Source organism: Copadichromis virginalis, linkage group LG22 (genome assembly GCF_057382275.1).
Source record: "Copadichromis virginalis isolate Kocher_CV1m ecotype Utaka linkage group LG22, C_Virginalis_male_GT1.1, whole genome shotgun sequence".
In the NCBI taxonomy this organism is placed as follows: Eukaryota; Metazoa; Chordata; class Actinopteri; order Cichliformes; family Cichlidae; genus Copadichromis; species Copadichromis virginalis.
The window spans coordinates 30821210-30845150 of record NC_140638.1 but is presented as its reverse complement, the minus strand read 5'-3'; positions in this window follow the sequence as shown (position 1 = coordinate 30845150).

Genomic DNA, 23941 nt, shown 5'->3' with positions numbered 1-23941 from the left:
GTCTAACAGTGTAATGCCTAAGACTTTTCTTAATATTTCATGGGGATTAGAAGTAAGCTCATCAGACCTCTGTAGCCTTGGATTCTTTTATGCTTGATGTCATGATAGTACAAGAGCAAGGCGAGAATAAAGACATCACTGGGAGAGGCAGAACAGGTAGATAGTGGGGGTAATGGATGTTTATTTATGAGGGATGACGCACCAATGAACAAAGGGAGACAAAGACAATGTACACTTTGACAATATAACGAGGGGAGAAATAACATGTGGGAAACACAGCTGGAAACAGTAAACATGATGAGATGGGGGAAGTAAACTCAGCGCGAGACACACAAACCACAACCATTACCAAAATTAAACAGTAAGTGTGATATAACTGAATCAGGAATCACAAATTAATTTGACACAGGGGAAGATTGAAGGACTAGACAGGGAAACGTAAAAAGACAAAGATGACACAGTAGGACAAACTGGGTGGAAGACAAAGGGTACTAATTAAACTAATTAACTTGACACTAGCAAAACTAAAAACATAAGACTTAAATATTAGGACAAAGAAATCAGCTGTAAAGAATGCATGCAAAATTTGGAAATGCAGGGGAACAGAGGCAATCCATTTATCTGGGATCTAAATACTAGCTAACCAAGAAATTTTAAAACTCAACCCAAACTTAACTCAAGCTTGCTGATTCCCACAGTTAGATTACAGTAGTTCTGGGGCAAATTAAGCACAGCTGTATTTGGCCTCTAAAAAGGTTGAACAGAATTGAACATCCACACTTACATTTTTCAAAACCGGTTCTTCCAGCTGGGCATCATTCATATCCATGGATCCTTCAGCTTTGAATACAACCTTCAACACCATAATTCTGGGAACTAGGTTATGGATGACAGTAATGTGTTTTTAAAGTTACATGTACATCAGCCAGTTGGAGATTAAAAAAGACACTTACCATCATAGCAAACAGACTTTTTTAATACATCATGTGGGTAGTCATTTAGGATCCCACCAGCTATCAGCACACATAGCTCTATACCGTTGGAGTTCCCCACTATAAATTTAAACCATTGCCCAATTTCAGTGGTGCCATTTTTATAGAGATATGTATTGTCTAGTGACCATTTCCAGCCATTGAGGTCATAATACAGCCCTATCCGTACAGATGTGCTAGCATTTTCAATTAGTTTTTGCACAATTTTCAAGTCCTCTTCAGTTTCTATTGTTGCCAGGTCAGCAAAATTCTCTCTACAGTAACTCTGAGCTTCAGTCCAGGTTTTATCCAGCTGTACATAGTGGTATTCCCTGGTGGCTCCTTGTGAAGATGTAGACAGTGCTGAAAGAAAATGAAATCAGTAATTTTTTAAGCAAGCTTATAACATGTCCACCGATTTTTAATTTATTAAGAGAACATCAGATATTTAACATAATTCTTAAAGTATTTACCCAAAAGCAACAAGATCCCAAATCCAGTGGTATTCATCACTTTTGTGTTGTCATGCTGTCAAAATTAGATAATAAAGATAAGATTAAACAAGATGAATTGAAAAAACTTTAAATTAAGTTTAAATGAAATTTTATGTTATCAGCATTTACCTTCACTGTACCTTTTCTGTAGTTGGGTCAGGTCTATTGGTGAGTGCTCTAGTTGGCATTTCTACATATCAGAGACTATATGTAAATTTATGGAAATATATACACTGGACTGGAACGACACGTCTCTGCTCTTACTTGCGCTTTGTCTTTGTCTGTTTGTGATTGTGTCTGATTAACCTTTGACAAGCATAACCTAAAGGGATTTCATGTTTGTGTGCGCACGCACGCGCACACACACACACACACACACACACACACACACACACACACACACATACATGTGAGTAGGATTTATAATTATTTATTGAGCATACTGGATTAAATTGAAATGAACTGAATTGTCAGTCTTGGTGTTGTTTTATTCTGTTATAAGTTGCCATCCCACTAAAGCACCTTTGAACTGAACCTAAGAATGTACAGGACTTAAAAGGGCCCCATTATTGTTCACCTGTGATTTGAGCCAATGAGGAGATGGTTCATAGACTTGTGGCACAATTGTGTAAGCACCAACCCAGTGAAGCACAGTAAATGGTGATGACGTGGAAAGAATGGAAATCCTATATTTCGTCAGCATTTATTTTTCAATGTAAATGACATGTAACACCTTGTACCTGTGACTCTACTTCCTCAGAAAAAAAGCCCTTTGCCCACAGACGGCTGTGCTCCAAAATAGGAACAAATCAGATCAGGCCATTTCCTGTATCTTCAAAATATTAAAGTAATTGAGTTGTAAGAATTTGTGTAATATAAGCTGTATAAATCGTATTGTTGACGCGTTAAAATTCCAAAGAAGTGGTGAAGAGAAATTGCCAGTCTTAATTTAAATAGGTTTTGTACATTAGGGAAATGTGTTTGCAAATAGTGGTGGATCTCTTTTCACTTTCATGGAATTAACACCAGCAGTAACTAACCGTCCAACTTAGTCTCCTAAAAATGTCCCTTTATTCTATGATTGTGGTAAATATAAACATAATTGCAGGATATTTCATGTTAATTAAAAGGTTTTTAGCTTGTTTAGGGTTTTTTTTTAATGAACAAGGTGGAAATGATGACCACAAACTGGAAATAACATATACTTAATCTTTTTAGGGATTCTTTTTTCAAATATTTAATTATAAAAAAAACTTTTCCAATGTCATCTGCTTTTGAATCTTAAAAAAACTGATGTTTGTTCAACTTAGGCTAAGCATCTGGAAACAATATTAAAAAAAATCACAAATGCTTTCATCAGCCATCCACATGGTAGCCCGTGTGTAAAAATAATTACGTGTGAACCATCCTGCAAAATTAGAAGGACGTTAAGAACACTCGAGCATGCTTATTTGCCTACATTCAAATTGATCTGTTTTGTGTTTCTTGTGTGCACACCTGGGTTTACTTTCAGAAAGGCATTAGAAGGAAATTGGATTCTTACTTGTCCTTGGTAAGTTATGCATGAATAAGAAAAGGATAAAAACAATTGATTCCTAAAATAATGCTCAAGCAGGGCCAAACTGCAGTGAGCATGCTTTCCATAAAGAGCATTTGTAGTATATGTTAGCTAAAAGTCATGCAAATAAGAATCACTTCTTAGTAGGGGAGGAACTGTGAGCCAAGAAAGCCTTACAGATTTACCTGCATCAGCTCCCTGCCAATTGGTTCTGGTGGCTAAAGCTTCTTAAACTAAATTACTAGAGAATCAAACTATCCCCAGTCTTTGATTCAGTATATGATAAATGATTGATTACGGTCATTAGTGAGATAGGACACTAAGCTCTCCCCTGCACTCCAAACTAATTGTGGCCTGCAAGGCCAGAAGTTCTCAGTAATCTGACTCAGGTAATTATGCTGCACTTTCATTTTCCTACTGGGTTCTTACATGAGTCTTACAGCCACACGCTGAAATGACCTGGCATTACTGCTAATCTGTCCTCCAAAGCCAGCTCTCCTGCTCTCTCTACTCTAATAACATTCATTTGTTATCCTCCCTCCCTACACTATCAGTTGAGGGGCGATTCACTTTGAGGGTATTATCCCAAAAATGTGAGGACCAGAGGACACGAGCCATCATTTGGGTACCACAATTGGGAGTAATCTAAATTCAAAGAGAAGGACAAGGCAGTGGTGTATGGAGGGATCTGACTCACAGGACAAATCTCTTCCAACTACCACAGCGTGTCTCCAAATACTAGGATTATCTCAAAGAGTGCAAAAGAGCAGTATGAATAACAAGTTAAGCTAAGATCACATTGAGCAGGATGATCAAACCATCAATCTCAAAGGGAAGCCCTTAGCAATAATGCTAATTTTCTTTACAATTCAGTCACACGATCCAGTCTACGGGAAATAAAACCCAGTGAAGACTGAGAGAATTTTGTAATGGCAAAGATGGTAATTGTCCCAAACCCTGCTTAAAAAGACCCAATCAACAACCAAAACAGAGAGCAGGAACCACTCATGTTCCTGCACTGTGACAGGCAGACAGTACAGGTTCACAACAGCTTCAGTGTTGTGGGGCCAAGCATATCTTTATTACGGTAGAAATCATATAGGTAAGTGCGCTGATCTTTTCTCTTGGCTCACTGTATCCATAACATGAATTAGCCTGTCATTTGTTCGACACTTCTGGTGGGACGAGCCAGAGGGATTTATCATGTTGGCACACTGAATGAGCTGTTAATGAAGCTGTAATATCGTGCCCTCAATATTGCGAATTAGTTTTAATCAGATTTGACTGGGGATTCTGTGAAAGTGGTTTGTAGATGCTGGTGACCATTGAAATGAAAGTTGTGTCTCTCTCCCCATTAATTTAGATCAGGGGTGCTCACACTTTTTCCGCATGTGAGCTACTTATAAAATGACCAAGTCAAAATGATCTACCCACTACAAAAATCCAAAACATATACTTATTTATAAATATATTGAGGATTCTTTATATCTACAATGTATATACATGCATAACCGCAATATCCAATATTTCACAACACAATTAACTATGTAAATTTTTTGTCATTACCTGAGTTTACTCTGATGACTTGCACTGAATTGAATCAGCCAGGGATGCATAGTCCGGACAGTAGCTGCTGACGGCCAGGTTTAAGAGAAAAAACCGAGAGCTAAAAATTGGAGTTAACTCGCTGACTAGCTTGTCAGTTTTACTACACTTCGCGCCGCTGTTTGCGCATGCGCAGCGACCTAAGCGTCAGAAAAAATCTGATGTCATCTGACTGGCTTCCCTGTATCAATCAAGTGACGGGATGGATGATAGGCTGGCATCTATTTTTTTAATGCCATGCGATCTACCAATACTACCTTTGTGATCGACTGGTCGATCGCGATCGACGTATTGAGCACCCCTGATTTAGATGGACGCTTAAAAAGAACTTATCAAAGACACTGCTGAGATTACTGCAGAGGGAGAATGCATGCTTCTAGAAGGATTTTGGTTTTACCGCTCTTTGAAAAAAAAAAGGACTACAACACGTGTCAAATGAAAAAACTCTTTACTGAAATATGGATTCATTTATCAATCTGTTTATAACTACTGTAGTTTTGATAGTTTAACATTCGCTATGGCCTCTGGACTCTAGCAAGGTTCTGCCTTCTAACCAATTATATTTCTAAGTCTTAAGGGTTAAAAATGATGTGCAACCAGAGTGAAGCAGCATCTGTATTTTAATGACAATGTAGCTTTGCTGAGACGAGCCAGCAGCCCAAGTTATTTCCACAAGTGAAGATACTTAGATAGTTTCACAAGTGACAGAAGATAACGTTTGAATGGATAATTTGGAGGTCAGGGGGCAGTTGTTGAAAATTCTGATATTCTCCGGTTCAAGGTGGTTGGTTTCTACAATCTAGGATTGCAGGAGGCCTTTGAATCATTTAAAAAACACAGGAACCCCATCTGTGTTTCAATCAAAACGTCTCAGAATCTAAATGTAGTTCTTCTAACAGTTCTTCTAACGTTTGATGGCCCAGAAATCATCAGACAAGTTGACTGTATACCTCTTATACAGCGACTGTAAACCAGACATCACAGGGCAGATCAGACTGTTTAACAATTATCCAGTCAGCACACACTGCTTTATTCTAATTTCTGACTCATAATAAACTTCTTGGTGCAAACTGAGCCTCAAAATGTATAAGTAAAGTGTAAACTGGAGCAAAGGAAAGGCAGTTTTGCCATCAAATTTTATACACAGGCAAGTCCTTCTTCAACCACATGAGTCAAACCCTACAGGGCATTAAAAAGAAAGCAGATTTAACCTCCTAAGACCTGAACTCTTTCACGACATGCATTTTTAAGTTCTCTTTGTTATTTGGGCATATTGGGGCCCGATGAATGAAAAAACAAAGAATTACCAGATTTATTTTTTTAACCTTATTTTTGTTTTTAAGAAAAATAAGAGCCACATATGAGGATATTTGTTTAAAAGTTTGATAGAACAGAAGCAGTATAATGTCCTCGTAAGTGGATATCAGGCCCTTGTAGAGCAAAATTGAGTATTTTACTCTAAATAACCCAAAATGTGATGCCCACATATGTGGACACAGGCTAATGATGAAAATCTGGTTGAGGATAATTACTGAAAAAAGAAGGAGATTTTTTATGTTGACTCTTGCCTCACTAAATGAGGGTTAGTGAAAATCCTGGAGCTACAATCATGCTCCTTCATCATTATGAATGAAATGATGTGTAATTCAGTTCAAATTTGCACCCCCCCCCCCCCCCCCCCCCCATCACTAGCTATGCAAACATATGTTTTCTGCTATCTCTCTTTTATGACATCAATGCAATTACCCCCACACCAAAATCATCTCTTACATCTGACATCCTGCAGATACCACAGTGCCTCCAGCACCATACATTCTATTCATGACAATCTTGGTCATTTGTTTATGTGCAGATTTGTCAGTGACTGGAGCTCCATTATTACACATTGTCAGAAGCAAGCAAAGAACTATATATCATTTGCTATATTGCTATGAATTATTCATTAGTTCCTCTAATGAGACTGTGCATGTGTTGGGTGGTCTCACAAGTCGGATGATGAGTGGACTAAAGTAGAGGGATGCTAAACGGATGTCTCTGCTGCCGCCTCTTAACAGTGGTTCATTGTGTGGTAATTCTGTGGTTGCTGTTTAGCTCTAGTGTAGGCAGAAGACCAACACAGGAATGGAAGTCACTGATAAACCTTCAAGAGGACTGGGGTCCCATTTGATTGGCTTTAGAGTCAGTTTAAGCTATTTATTCACAATATATTACATGCATTTCAGACTACTCAACATGGACTTAAAAACTTAATCTTCATACGTAATTGTTCCCTCTCAGCAAAAGCAATGGAGAAATGATGCCATTCAGTTGAGAAATAAAAAGGGAATGCAGTCAAATACTATTATTAGTGACCAGTTTTATATAGCAAGGGTCACAGGAGGGGAAGACATGCAGGTCACATTACATCCGTTGGAACATTAAAATCTTTATTCAAAATTCAAATTCAAATTTTATTTGTCACATACACAGTCATATACAGTATGATATGCAGTGAAATGCTTACACAACTGCTCGTGACCTAAAGAAAAAAAAGGCTATGAATAAGATAGGAAATAAATATGAAAATTAAAAAGGGTCAATTGGAAGGAATAAAATAAAATATAAAAATTAAAGTTAAAAATAAAATAACTGTACAGCAACAAATTAGAATGAACGCTGGGGTCATGCATGTGTAAAAAATAGGACGGTGCTAATGCGTTAACAAGCTAACCGCGCTAACGCGTTGATGCCATGCAGCCCCACGCACAGGGTGATCCGCGTTAACTCGCTAACAGAGATTTGCCGTGTTAATGCGGTCATGGCGTTAACGTCATTTTAACGAGATTAACGCTGACGACACTAGTAAAAAAACAATTCAGAGCTTAGAACAATAGGAGGAACTAAATTTAATTAAGATGCATAAACATTAAGCATTACAAAGTAAAACAGAAACTAAGTCAACAGAAATCAAAAACAACATTTTATTGTCATTTTTTAGTTTTTGAACTGCTTCGCCTTACAGGTTTATGTAATGATTGTAGTTCTAAACAACTACACAATCCAAATGCAGACAAATTAGTTTCAAAGTTGTTAATATAACACCAGATTGTGCATGTGTAATATGAACATGCCAATGACCAAAAAGCTTCATAATGACTATAATGACTGTCTGAATAACTCCTTTGCAGATATAACAACTACTAACTATTTCCACATGGAAACTTCTATTTCCTCGGATTTCAGCATTTATGAATACATATTTCACAACATACCCCAGTTATACTGGCCATTGCCATGTGATTGGTATTCAGTAATAATAATAAAAACTAATGTTACATGTCAGAGTGAATCAACCATATGTGGTGATGTGGAAGTACACAAAGTTTTGGGTTTTTTTATCAGTTGCACATTCAAGACACAATCACAGATTTTGCTGTGATTCTATATCTTGTTGGGCCATGTTACATATACAGAAAAGACAGCAAGTGAGTCGGCCCAACATAACAAATGTGCATATTGAGGGCTAATTACAATGTGAGATAACAAGAATGCTTATTAATAACAGGCCACGTTTAATTGGCTGCCATTAGGTGTGAAGGGATACCACCTAAGTAAGCTCCGTCTGCTGTCGACATGCATTTGAAAGCTTGGGAAAGAGCTAATAGGAGGATGTTTCATTTTAATTTTCTTGTGACACAATGCCAGATGTTAAGCAGAAAAATAAAGCATTTATACAGAGCCCAGACATTTTTTTTGTAAATTCGACACATGAGCTAACAGTTCAGTCCTATGTTGATAAGTGTTCTCTGCAACATTAACATCTGTTTGTAATTCTGGATCATGCGCTCTGCTGCTCTTGTCTTTCTTTCCCTTTTCTCAGCATCACTCTTCTCTGGATTAAATGCAGTAAAAACTCAGAGGGTCATAATGGTCTCTAATTTCAAGATACAGATGCAGAGTGAACAGAGTGCTTTATTTGCATTGATTAAACAAATTGAACCTATTATTCGTGCAATTCGTTCATTTTAATGAATTTTATATGCAGCGCACTCAATTGATATTCATTACTCTAATTTAGATTTACATGATTAACTTCTGTTTTCCTTTCTCTCTAAAATGCAAACACCAAAAGAACAACTGGATTTCATATAGAATCAGTCTAACATTTGTGCCCTGTGTGTGTGTGTGTGTGTGTGTGTGTGTGTGTGTGTGTGTGTGTGTGTGTGTGTGTGTGTGCAATAAATCTAATTCATATATATTGTTTGTGCTGGTATCCCACCTGTCCTCTCAGCACTGCTAGCCTCCTCACAGTTAATTTCTTTGCCATCATCGCTCTCAGCAGGGGATTGCTTATTTGCTGCTCAGAGGCGACAAAACTATTTAGCGAGAGAGCTATTTTACTGCACACACAGGTCATGATTCAAAATTTCTTTCAAGTTTTTCCTTTTTTGTTTTTAATCTAAAATGACAGTGTGACATTGGGTTTTTTTTTTTATACATAAGTTGTTAACCTGTTGCTAATGTGATATTTATTGTTGTGTGGTCGTTCTTTCTTCCTGAAAAAGTTGCTACAGTGGAATGACCGTAGGCCCTCTTTAGCCTGAACAGCTTTAATAACTTAAGAATTGAAAATTCTCACTGCTGGTAGCATCCAACATGGGACCAATAGCCAAGCATTCCACTGGGAATGCTCCCAGAGGTCCAGATTGGCTGCCCTGGTCTTGTGTGGCCCATTTCTAGTCTTACCAACCACTCATACCAATTATAGCTAAAGTCACATTCAGCCATAGTCATAAACTGCTTTTTTTTACTATTATAAATTAAAGTGCTTTTTCCATCACACAGACTGTGTGGGCCCATTCCGGGGGTCAGTATGTTGTCTAAGGACACTTAGACATGGACGATGGAGGTCTCAAGGGACTGAGCCCCCTAATCTAGTCGCAGCAGATGGCCGCCCCTCCCTGAGCCTGGTTCTGCCGGAGGTTTCTTCCTGTTAAAAGGGAGTTTTTCCTTCCCACTGTCGCCAAAGTGCTTGCTCATAGGGGGTCATATGATTGTTGGGTTTTTCTCTGTATCTATGAAGCGCCTTGAGGCGACTTTTGTTGTGATTTGGCGCTATATAAATAAAATTGAATTGAATTGAATTGAATTAATCTTTGGATAACTGGATGACCTGCTCGACCTCCTGAGCCACAGGAGAACATTCTCAAAACATTCTCTACAGCAGTGCAACTGTAACACTTTAATTTTAGGTTCAACTCCCTACTCAGTGTTAAACTAAACCTGTAATCACAAGCTTTGGATGATATGTTTAGGGTTGCAAATGACACCACTGAGGCTGCACACGGAGTGGCTAGCATGACTTTTGGTGATATAGCAGCTCACAAGGGAGTGCATTGATTTGGGTATTGATTAATTGATTACTTTAGGCTCATTGAAAATAATTGCAGTGGGCCGAATATAAATGGGAAGCTAACAGGTCACAGAATTTTCAAGATGTTATTGATCCAGTGGGAATATTTCAGGGAAAAGGGCAACATGAATCATTGATAACTGACACTTAAAAATGCACATTACTTCTGAATCCTGACTCTGTACTAACACAGCTCAATGCAGTCCAACCCTTATTATTATCATCATTATTATTATTATATTATTATTATTTTGACATGCAGCATATTGTATGATATGTGTGACTTTCCGCCCCTTTGCTACAGTGTAGCAATCCTCACCCAAAAACCTGAAATCCTCTCACACCTTTACAGACCACAGTGACACAGATTCAATCATCACTTATCTTCTCCTGCTGCAAGGCCTGGTATGACACATTCACTTTTTTTTCCAAAGGTGATGAAATGATTCAACAGTGTCTTCAGTGCTTTCAGAAAATCAGTTTTGAAAAACTCTTCTCTGTCCTGGTTCATGTTTTGATTTCACTGGATTCTCGGTTTCTAGTTGGAGTGTGACTTCGAAGCCCATGGAGATATTCAAGTGACATGACTTCAGCATCTATTACCAGGTTTCATCCTTATCATGGGAAAGATATTTCTTACTTGATGAAAACATAAGTTAAATAAACGCCAGAGACAAAAGTAATCAGGTATATCTAACCATTTATGCATGGTGTTATCTTTATCTTTTTTTAGGGTTAAGTTGTAGTAGCTCTTATAGTTATATGGTTAAATGGACAGCACCCTTGTACTCAGTCTGAGCACTTGAAGTGCTGTCTACTAAAAGTCGAATTCACCCACACATTCACATTGTGCTTTTATCTATGCCAAAACCTAAGCAGTTTTATCTAACATTCACAGACACGCTCAGGTGGCTGCTTAGGAAGTAGGAGCCAAGATAATACAGCAATTAATTTAACTGTAAAATAACATAGGTGCTCAGGAGGCTTGCTTTCACATATGAACACACATAGAATAGAACCAGTTGGCACCCAGTTTACTCAAGTCTCCATGGCAACATGTTGGCAATCTGTCTGCGTTTATAAATTAGGAAACAATTATTTGTGGACCTTCACCAATCTGTCTGTGAGTGACTGAGTGACATCAGACTGAGACTGTTTGGAGACAGGTTGCCTCCCACCGGGCAATTTGTGCAAGTGCATGTGATTAACAGTGGTCGCACAGTGTGTCGTGTACTCAGCCTCAACCAAGTGGTTGCCTTAACTACTTGCAAAATGGTTTTGATTTTTTTTATTTGATTTGATATACCTTTATTAGTCCCACAAGGGGAAATTTCATGTTAAGGCTGCCAACCTATTGCACGCAATGGCGGCGCCATCTTACCCTCCGACCATACATACATTACACAAAAACATCCCATGGGGAAGACAGGTCAGAGAGGCAAACAATGGAAAAATGCACCACATGAGGAAAGATAAGGAGAAAAAAATAACTCCCCCCCAGACTGAGTTCCAACAGGGATATCAGTTTGAGAACAGAAAAAAACACCTCTGCACATAGCACATGAAAAAACTCTTAATACACCAAAGAAACACATGACAAGCAACAGGGATGGGTAAAGGTGAGAGACAGCCGATTTAGACAGTACATCCGGACCTGCGTGCGCTGGTCTCCTTGATCCACCATCAGCATCGGAAGGGAATAAGCGTCGAAGGTGTTTGGAGGGGGGATGAGTGTATATCTGCATGTGTATATATATATGTCTGTGTGCGTGTGTGTGTGTGCGTGTCCAGAGTTCAGCTGAGACAGTGTCCTTCGCCCTGCCAGGCTAAGTAAACAGTCTTCCAGCAAACCCAGGTGGCCTTGCATGGAATGGGAAGAACAGTCTAAACACAGTCGATATCAGGGTGTTGTTGTTCAGCTCCAGCCTTGAGACCGCAGCTGGCGCCAAAGGGGGTCTCCGCATGAAGTGATGGTGGTTTTTACTTTAGTGCGAACAGCTCATGAGAATTTCAAAGCTGTTCTAACAGTCCAACACTGGTCTCTCAATCTCCCGTTGGAGAGCCGTGAGCTTCGCCATGATGTTATCAAACTTACGCTCCGTGATGTTGTCATTCCTGTGCTCAAAGAGCCGATTTCTGAGAACTCACGACCGCAGTGAGCTTTCCCAAGATGTGATCCAATTTGCGCTCAGAGGTGTTATTCCAAGCGAGCCCTTCCAAGATGTAATCCAATCTGCAGTCAGAAGTCTTATTCTGAGTATTCACGGCAGCCGTAAGCCTCTCCAAGATCTTATCCGTGCTGCACTCAATGAGCCCATTTTGAGAAACTCACGCCTCTTCCCATCACTTCAATCCCAGCGGGCAGCCTTGTGGGGATTTGAACAGCCGGTTCCGCTTCCTTAATTCTTCGATAAGTCAGGGCCAAGCCAGCTCCGATCCGCCAGAACCCTGTTATCATGGTTCCGAATAGGTAGATATCTTCAGCACTCAGGCTCACCCAAGCCCAAACTACTTGTTGAGAAAGGGGTGTCAATTGCATTCAGGGACCAGTTGATCAAATCCATAATTCCTCTTTTAGGTTTTAGAGAACAGACTGTGAGAGAATGTTCCAGGGAAAAGTAATACAAAAAACACGAGACTAGACAAGGACATAAGAGGCTAAGCAGGGAAGCTAAGGGAGAGGAGGAGGAGGAGAAAAGTGCAACCGCCTTCGTCAAGAGCAAGAGCAGAAATTGCAAAAATTCCATGTAATCAGCAGGCAACTACTCACTTTTCTTTATTATAGTATATAGCAGCGGCCCCCAACCTTTTTTGCGCCACTGATCGGTTTATGTCCAACAATGTTTTCATGGACCAGCTTTAATGTGTTAAATACAACAAAATAAAACCAGTACCTGTACCCCCCCCCCCCCCAAAAAAAAAAAAAAAAAAAAGATTTATTCATAACACACGGGAAAAGACGCAGGGAAACCGAGTTATACTGGAACTTCTCAGTCTCAGACATTTGGAAAGGTCTGGGAGTAGAGACAGTCGATGGAATTCAGAAATCTGATCTGGTCTTCCATTTAAGTCTTTTAAGTCAAGTTAAAAATAGTGGAGAGTTTGAAGTAAAGCCTGAAAACACAGGAGAGATTTTTTTAGTCCTACAGAGAAATGTTCTGTTAACTGGTGATCCAGATAATGGCTAAATGGTGCCTATCCATCTAGTCTAAAATTGAGTTGGATTTGGTTTAAAGGTTTAGTCTAGACCACACCTTCAGCAATATTTATCATAATGATGGGCATGACATGATTGCCATCTCATGATCTAACCTGTAAGGCCAATCAACTGTTAAATAAGCATTGCCAACAGCACTGGGTTATATTGGAGAGGAAGGACTGACACAATACAGCAATCCATAATTAAGCTCACTGTGTTTCACATGACGAGACAAGAAAATAATGCACCAGATAAGTCTGTGAAAAACAATGTCGATCAAAAGTCTTAAAAAATAAAAACATACTTTAATATTAAACATTTAAAAATCCTTCAGGATTGCCCGAGAGTTGCTGGAAAAAGTTGCTAAGAGCAATGATGTCTTCATGATTACCTTGTTTTACCTGATGTCCCAGCAACCTCATACAGGGGTTTGACTGATGGTTTTTCAGTTCAATTCAAATCACAACAACAGTCGCCTAAAGGCGCTTTATATTGTAAGGTGGACCCTACAATAATACATACAGAGAAAAACCCAACAATTATACGACCCCCTATGAGCACGCACTAAGGCGACAGTGGGAAGGAAAAACTCCCTTTTGACAGGAAGAAACCTTCAGCAGAACCAGGCTCAGGGAGGGGCGGGGCCATCTGCAGTGACCGGTTGGGATGAAAGAAGGGAGACAGGATACAAGACATGCTGTGGAAGAGAGACAGAGATTAATAACAAGTGCAAATCATCACATTTGCACAATTTTTCATTTCCTACCAAGCAGTAGAAGCTTATCACCTTAGACTGAGAATTTGCACGAATAAAATGGAGTAAACAGAAGTTTAAAACATGACGTGACAAAAAAAGGAGTTGATTTTGGGCCCGGGTAGCTAGAACACAGCTGTAGGTTTGTTTTTTTATGTTATAAAAGAAAGAAGACGGTCTATTCCAAGCAGCTGAAATTAGCCTTTTCTACTGCATCCTTTCCCGAGTCACGTTGCTTTTCCTATGTATTCGGACTAGTGGGTCGGCCACGTAGCAGCCAGGTAGTGGAGCAGTTTCAGGGGCTCAGTGCCTGGAGCAAAACTTGTCATGAATGTGATATGGTTTTCATGCCCTCTCTCTCTCTCTCTCTCTTTGTGTTCTCTATGTCTCTCTGTCATTGTGAATCATCTGTCTCCCTCTGGCTGTCAGCTTCAGGTGAGACAGGTGACGGCTATATATATATATTTTTTACATGCTTCCATAAACCATGGTATATCCAGACAGAATGACACATATCTCCATGGAAACGCTGCTATATCGGTGTAGTTGACACATATTCTGCTTCATCTCACTTTCTCTCTCCCCCCCTCAAACACGTACACACACTTAATGGCATGCTCACTTCTACAGAAGATTGAAAACCCCTTGAATGTCCACACCTCTGTGGAGAGCTCTGTGCATATACGACGGTTCCCGTTCCAACAGCAACACACACACACAAACACACTTGCACTACTTAATAAATTGTGTTCAGCTGCTGGCCCGCTGTGCCCCATGGGTCAATGTGTAGAGCAAAGACACATTAATCATTCTAAGAGAATGTGCAATCAGAGTAAGTGTGTGTCTATTTGTAAAGTATGCCTCTAAATTCAATTTTTACAGATTTGTATATGTGTTGTGTAAGTGCATTGTTATATATATATGTATTTGTCTGTGCATGGATGGCACACCATCTATTCATAGCGAGATGTTTCACTGCGTGTGCGTTTTTACCATGCATCTCCATGTGATAAATGTCGATCGACCTGTCTGCCTGCCCTCAGGCCTCTTTCTACACCACCATCCCCCTTTCCACTGAGCCTGTGGCTCTTCAGCACAGCTTTATTGCCCTTTCCATTGCTTTATTTCCACTTTTCTGCTTTTCACTCTCCTCTCATTTGTCCGATGCTTGTTTTTTTCCTCCGCACCTTTTCTCTTCCCAGTTTTGCTCGTGCAATTCATTTCACTCACTCATCTCCTCCCCATACCACTCCCCTCTACATCCTTCCCTCAATCTCACTCATCTCCTTCACATGCATTATCTATTAGTTGTGGCTTGTCGGGACTCCGGTCATGTGTAATGGGAGACAGACGGGCCAGATTGCGTAGCGTCACATTAATTTGCTGCGGCTAACTGTTCGCACATCAGACAGAAATCGATGTGCCACCCCCAACCTTTATCTCCCCAGCGTCATCACCGCTGACACAAGAACACTGGGTGCCCTTTGCAGCATCCACGGTTTCTTTTGTCTGCCAGAACATACACACATCACCAGAGCAGGTCTTTCAGAGTTTTCCTCCTGCAGAAAATTCTGCTGTCTCTCTGTTGCTTTTGCAGTTGCCACACAGATGGCAACATTTGTTTGGTGGTTAGAAAAGATATTGTTAGACAAACCCTTTGTTCCAAATTAAAAGATGTTTAAAAGAAAGAAAGAAAGAAAGAAAGAAAGAAAGAAAGAAAGAAAGAAAGAAAGAAAGAAAGAAAGAAAGAAAGAAAGAAAAAAACAAGAGGAAAGAAATGGTATCTGGGCAGATTTTAGATGTCTGTCAATGCATGATGGATTGTAATTTATTTAGCCTGCAATGTCATCACTGTGATTTTGAAAACATTTGTAAGCAATGAACTCACATAAATTCTAGTTTTAGCAAAAATGATCCAAATTAAAACACAAACATGCCATCCATCCATTCTCTTCCACTTATCCAATTCAGGGTCACTGGAGCCTTTCCCAGCTGTCACAGGGCACACACTGGACGGGTCACCAGTCTGTCACACGACTAACGTGTAGAGACAGACAGCCATTCACAGCTATGGGCAATTTAGATTCACCAAACATAATCCCACTAACATGGCTTTGGACTGTGGGAGGAAGCTGGAGAACATGCAAACTCCACACAGTAAGACCTTGGCCTGATTTTGGAACTGAACTCAGGACCTTCTTTCTGTGAGGCAACAGTGCTAACCACTGTGCCACCGTGCTATAATTAATTTTTGAAAACCTGTCAGGTTCAATAAACAGTCGTCAAAAAATTAGAATTTTCTGGCCCTTATTTCGTGGTTCAGGCTTTACAGGGTTAAAAACGGCAATGGTTCTCCAACACCAGCAGCAGGTTCTAAGGTCAGCTACAATATCTGGACAATCACGGAGTGGTTGTATATAACATCACTTTTAACTTTTTGACTTTTAAATGTTCACAAATCCTGTAAAATATCTGAGCCTCCTCTGAATGGACCAACAGATAATTTAATAGTGATCGTGTCTAATTCAACTACTCTCAGAACATAAAACCTGACTGAACCCTGATCTTCCTTCTATTACCAACAGCTGCATGTTATGTTTTTGATTTTTAATGTCAATTATTTAACAATTTGATGTAAATTTACTTATGGCTCCTTGGCAATACTTCTTGTTTCAGACAATAAATGAATGACTAAGAAAACGTGAGAAAAACTAAGGATCGCTTTAATTGTGAACCATGTAAAGCTACTGTAGTAGAATCCCAGAATAAAGGGGAGCTGGGCGTAAAAATTTTACGCATTTCCAAAATACATTGACACCAAACTTTAATAACTAGCCAAATGTGTAAATGACAGAAAAGTTCTGATTGTTCATTACCCATAACTGTCCAGTAATTATAAAATATAAAGTTTTTATTAATTCAAAGAAAATCAGTTTTTTTCTGTGAACCCACTGTAAAAGAAAAAAAAGTCATTGTGAAGAAACTGTAATTTAATTGTTTATGTGTTGATGAACTTTGGTGTCATATGAATGACAATTCTGTAACTATAGGAAAATCTGTAATACTTAAGAAAATAGTTCAAAATCTATTCGCTCCAGTGGGCCAGACTGGAATCTTTGTCAGGTCAATTCTGGTCCCCGGGCCTTATGTTTGACACCCACGATCTAAACATTCTCATCTAACGTCTTCTGAAGTGCGAGCGTTTGCAGACTGTCTATCTGTCATGGCATTTTAAATCTAAAGGTCACTCTATGCTTTCAACAAGTGTCACGCAGGATCTTTACTACTGTATCATCGTGATGAGGTCCTGAGTGGAATCTCTCAACAAGTGATGAGCAGAAAATGCTACAGAAAACATTCCTCTAATAAGGTCAAAATGTTTGTGTGTTATTTTAGTTTGTGCTTAAAAATCATTCATTAGCATGTGTCGCACATTATATTGCTAAGCTCATGAATAGGGTATAATAGGGGGTTGCTACAGACACCTGCTTTGTATGTGCTTTATTAAAATGCTTTACTCTCTCTGATCAGCATTTCTTCCACTCCTACTTATGTTTTCTTTTTCTTATGTAAAAGTGTCACATGTTTTTGCACCTTGAAAAAAGAAAATACTGGATAATTTAGCTTCCGTGCCTGTGAATGATCAAGGGAACCAGACAGCATTGATGTCCGACGTTCTTGTCATCCCGTCCCCTGATAAAAAAATCAAAGTGGTTGAAATACTTTCACAGAGCAAGACTAATTACGCTGGAAACAAATCAGAAGGAGGTTACATTCTCATACTCAAAAAATTTATTATTAAAATTTATTTTTAAAACACACTCACAGACTTTCTAGCATTTCTAACGTTAAATAGAAATAAAATAAAACAAAAATCCCCAATGAAGAAGGATTAGTAAATACCCATCAGCTGTGCCAGAGTGAGAACTTGTGTAAACTATGCATGCCTTGTCCTTCAGAAATGTTTTGATGAAGTAAGCATCAAACATCGACGCTCTCCACACGCCCTGCTTATCAATAAAGACTTTTAATCAGAAAGAAGTGCACGAGAGGCAGAACATATTTCAGCCCCTATTGTGCATTTCATCGCTGAGCCATCAAGCTGGATGGGGCACATGATAGGACAGCAGGAGTTTTTGTTTATCTCCCCATGTGGAAGGAGATGGGATGGAGGCAGATGCCAAGTTAGGACTTGAGCTTACTAACTCTATTCCGTTTGAAGCGAATTAAAGAGCGTCTCCTCATCAAGTTTTTTTTGTAATGAAATATTTAATTCTGACAAGACCGAGAAGAGATTAATTAAAATGGCGACTCTTTTCTTCTTTCTCTTTCATTTTATTGTCTGTGATTCGGAATGTTCTCTTGTACTTGGGGAACACAGGGAATATTTTCATCTAACTAGAAACTTCTGTTAGAGAGGCTGAGCTGATTTTAGAAATGCTGACTTATTGATGTGTTTTCTTCACATCAATTATTGATGGCCAGAGAAATGCATCATTCACTGCTTTACATTTCAGCAGGTCTGAGGCCAACAAGCTACATCAGTACAATATCATCTTCTTCTTTTTTTTTGCAATCAGAGTCAGCACCACGGAGAGCGCTCACACAGGCTCTGCTAAACTCTGCAATGGCTGCAGGAGCCTACATTAGAACACACACATTTCTGCTGGATACAGAGCAGAGGAATACCACTGATGGACTTCTAATTCCACTGTAATTTAAATTGGAATTTATCCCAGAAGAAATGGATTTTCTTATCAGTATTCATACATCATATTGAATTATATTGCCCTATCCTAGTCCACATCTAAAAATGATCTTTATATGTCTCTAATTTACTCTAATTTTCACTTGTCCTGAGTAGTCGAGCCTCTTCTGTCTCCTGTCTGACATTTTTTACAGCTGCACGCTGCTCTCGGATGATAAAACTCTGTTTGACCCCTTGATTTTTCTCTTGTTGCCAGCAGCAGGATGACATATTTTTATTCACTGACATATGTTTATGTTTATTTTATTAGAAAGGGACAATGTGCATTAATTAACATGATTTAGCCACTCAGCCAAATTTGAATTTGCAAGCCGTAGCAGGTTGATGGAATTTATAAACGGGAAACATTCTTTCAACTTGTCAAATTGAAAAGATTTTGACATATGTTGACAACACGTGGCTTTGGTGATTTCCTTGTATGCCCTCTAATATAACCAGCAGGTTAAAGTGACCCCACTGTGGTTCTTCTTTTGTGTTATATATGGTATTATTAATATGGCCCTACATTTCTTCATCCTCATAATTAATTAAGAGACATATATGCTACTGCGAGACCTGAAGATTACATTTTTTTACTGTGTAAAAGGACACTGTGGACATACAGGCATTCTTGAATGTGAGACTGTACCTTAAAACCTCTAAAATCTTAATTCCTAACATGGTTACTCCACCCATCCGAGTAGTTACAGAAACAAAATAAATAGGCTGAACAGGCTAATTCCATTAAAACAACACTGAAGATATCAATTGTGCAGAAGAGTGGAAAAAGCACGTTTTTAAAACGTCACTTCTATGATCATGCTGCATGGTTACTATTACCTGACAGTGGATAGAAAGAGCAGAAAAAATGGTAATTAATAACATTACATACTCCACTACAAGTAAAATCACTGTGTTTAAAACCAGAATTTTACACTGGAAAAACTTTATATCTGAAAAATCACTATTGAGTAAAGCTGTCCCACAAACGTTGTGCGGTAAAATGCATTATATATAATCACAGAGAGAATGCAAGTATGCACTTTTCATTTGTCTTTAAGTACACTACTTGACCAAATGTACTTGACTTGTAAAATCTGCAACAAAACAGAATCCTCTATTTTTCTGTCTCATTGTTCTCTTAAACTTCTCAAATTTAGTGTAAATCTCTCACAGAGGGACCTTAGAGAAGAGAAGGCGCATTAGGAAAGCTGGAAGAAAAGGCACTGACAGCCTCGTATATATGTAACTAGTTACAGCTACAATAATCAACTACAGAGACAACTGTGCAGAAATTTACAGGATAAGGTCAAAGAGACAATATCAAGTCCTTTGTAGGACAGAAAGCTGTTTGGACATGTAAGCACAGATGTTGCCTTTGCCATATTATTGTTTTTCACTGATCAGTTTCCACACTGATCCACTGATCATCTGTTTCCAACACTTGATTTGAGTCCACTTGTAGTAAATTTAGTTAATTGGAATTATTTGGAAAGGCACCTGTTTATATCAAGTCCCATAGCTGACAGTGGATGACAGGAAACAAACCAAGCCATGAAGTCCAAGGAATTGTCTGTAGACCAGGATGTGAAGGCAGACGAGCCGTACTTTTGGCAATATAGTGTACGCCAGTGTTTTTGGAGGGATTCTGATTATTGTTATGAGACTGTTAACAAAATTGAAATAGATCTGATACCAAGTCAATATAGGTCAGTATTGACGATATCAATACTTTGAACCTATAAATCCAGCTTTGTAGGTGAGTGTCGAGTGGCTCATGATTTATGAGATGAATCATCATTAATTTGCATTTCTGAACAATTTTTCATGACCACTAAATCAATGTGATTTTTTACTTTGCACAATAATTATTTTTTGGGAGACCTGAAATGTAAATGTGCCTGGGTCATCTTGTGTTGTTTAAATGTGCTGTAGGTTAAAAATAAAATCGATACAAAAGTCAACAAAAAAGTTCATAGTGCATATGTATTTTGCATAATTAAGTGGGCTATATACTGAACTTAGAGGATAGAAACAAAGTATCAATCATACCAATACCAGAGTTGGTATCAATACGATATTATTTGGATTAATCTGCCCACCTCTACTATGGTTAGTTGGTATGGTTTACCAACATCTACCAGGTATTAGTGCAAGTGGTTAATGTGAGTTTCTTTTTTATGTATTTCTTTTATTTTAAAACACTTAATTTCTGTATTATCATGAACAGATTTAATTTACCAACCACTGTTTTCCTCAGTGTGACTATTAAGCACACCTGCTCTATACTCAGTGTTTCAGTTTAACACTACAGTTGCATACTGTGCATGCTATGTTGGGCTTACGCTTTATACGCCCATCCCTAGTCTACCACTACTTCTACACACACACTGATACACACAAACATACATCCCTGATAGACTCATGCATCAGTATGAGGAACGGCAAGGTGTCGTATTCTTAACAGGAGGGAGAGGGGGCATTTGTAATTTCTTATCGGCCGCTGATTACAGCGGTAACAAGACCCAGGAGAAGTGACGGCTGCTTGGTTTAGACGTCTGCCGGCTTGACAGCAGGGTTAATTAACAGCCTTCCACCAAAATTAAGATGGGACAAAAACTAAATAGATCAAGATACACGTGCGCACATTCTTGAGCGTGGATGTGCGCGAGCGTGCGCTTACGCACACATGCACGCACATACAAAACAAGCAGGCTTTCCATTAAGAGCTTAGATTAAGATAGTCACGCCATCCCATCTATTTCAGTGTAAAATTAGCCTCCCGCTCAGCCGGACAGGCTCAGCCAACTCATAGCCAGTCGTCTCAGACATACTGCATTCATCCATACACCGGTCTAGCTTATTGATAGTGGCACATTAACAGGAGAATGTCTTTTCCGATCCCCTGAATATGGCTCATGAGTAAAAGCTGAGATGGTAAATGGTATTAGGAGGTTGACAGCTACATGGCAGCAAACCCTTTAATAACCGTGTTGTAATCCCTGCTGAGCATATAGTATAATCCTATCCATCTCTCCTCTCTGTATATTGTCTTGGATCTGAAAGATTTGTCTAAGCCCTGACCTAATATGCCCACATCTCCGACTAGCCTTGCTAGTTGCATTCAAGCAGACATAAACAGTCTCTCACAGCCAGGTTAATGTGGCACATTCATTGGGCTGTTGAGTGCGTTACCCCCTCCCCCTTACCAGCTGTCCTAATGTAACTCCTTCACATAACTCCATTTGGAAAGAGCCTGTATGAATAAAAGAAGGCGCTAACTCTCATGTTCTTTCTCTTCATGCAGCTCCTCCCTCGCTTCTATCTTTGGCCTGCAGGGTTAGGAGATGGAACCTAGAGATGCACTCTTAGTGCATTTTGCCCCGAGAGGCAAGAGGAGGGCTGAACAAAGAGGAACAACAGGGAAAATATTGCGAGCTTGTCAAAACAGATCACCGCGTCAGGTTTTCTTCCCTCCTTATAAAATTGTTTGTGGTTTTAAGCAAATGTGTCCTTATTAGGGCAAAATCAGGAGCTGAAATTATAACGCAAAAAACTCACAGATCACTTTCACACTTACACTACGGTCAATGCATTGCAGTCTGCTCGTGTTACGGTCATGATAGTTTTACCAGTGGAAGTGGGACTGTTGCCATGGTTACAAGAAATGTAATATAATGCGTGTGGTGCACTTATATGGAACGGTTAATTGGTGAATTCTTACGTGAACCCTTAGGTGTCACCGCATACTTTACAAATAACTGGATGCATATTTTAGAGAGCTTTAACAATGCATGCCTAAAGGGAGTCAATGACTATAACCTCAATATAGACAGTAAAGCACAGTAAGGTGATATTATGCAGTGCACCTGCAGTAGTTTTAAAAAGAATTTATCATAAAAATAAAAATATTTCATCACACTGTATGAAATGTAAGTTTGTCAGCACATTACTTCTGTTTAGTTGCCACTACAATGCTCTTTAAGTGTTCCTATTGAAATCTAGTATAACAGTTTATTAATGTAAAATCTAACTCATGTACATTTGTTGTCTGTTTTGAACTATTGCAAGATTTCATTTCATTTATTTATTTATAAAGCACGTTTAATAACAACAGGGAGCTGACCAAAGTGCTGTACAAAGTAACAGTTAAACAATGACATTGACAACAACGACAGGTAAGAAAATGAAAAGAAAATTAGGATAAAAGAATTGGTAACTCTCATACAGTTTCGAAAGCCAGAGTAAAAAAATATGTTTTAAGATGCAATTTAAAAAGAGTAACAGTTGGGGCCTTTCTAATGTGGAGAGGTAGATCATTCCACATTTTCGGTGCCACAACCGCAAATGCCCGATCTCCTCTATGAACCATCCTAGACTTATGTAAGGTAAGGAACAGGTGATCGCTTGATCGAAGGGCTCTAGAGGGCATATAAAGCTTCAATAGGTCAGACAAATAGTCCGGTGCCTGGTCAATTAGCACTTTAAAAGGCAAAAGTAAGATTTTGAATGTAATTCTAAAACGCACTGGAAGCCAATGAAGGGAAGCAAGCACCGGAGTAATATGTTGGTGTTTCTTCACACGAGTCAAATGCGAGCTGCAGCATTCTGTACAAGTTGGAGCCGGGCCAAGCTGGACTGACTGACACCCACATATAGTGAATTGCAGTAATCCAGTTGAGATAAAACAAATGCATGAATTGCTCGTTCCAAATTTCTAAAAAATAAAAAAGATCTCACTTTGGATAGGAGCCTTAATTTAAAAAAGGACCGCTGGACAACTGAATTAATTTGTTTCTCGAATGTATGTTTGCCATCCAAGAAAACCCCCAGGTTTTTTACATGCGTTTTAACAGCACATGTTAGGTTGCATAAGTCCAAATCTGGGGCATTGAAATTACAGCTCGGTCCAAAAATAATTACCTCAGTTTTATCCTCGTTGAAGGTAAGAAAATTTGAGGCCATCCAGGTTTTAACTTCGTCAAGACATTTGACTAGCGATTCCATCGGCGTGGAGGTGTTTCTATTAAACCGAAGATAAATCTGGGTGTCGTCGGCATATGAGTGAAAGCAGATGTTATGCTTCCTAAAGATTAGGCCTAGGGGCAACATGTAGATTGAAAAAAGAATTGGGCCTAATACGGAACCCTGCGGGACACCACAAGTAAAGGGAGCTGGAGAAGAAATAAAATCATCGAGGCTCGCGGAAAAAGTCCTCTCG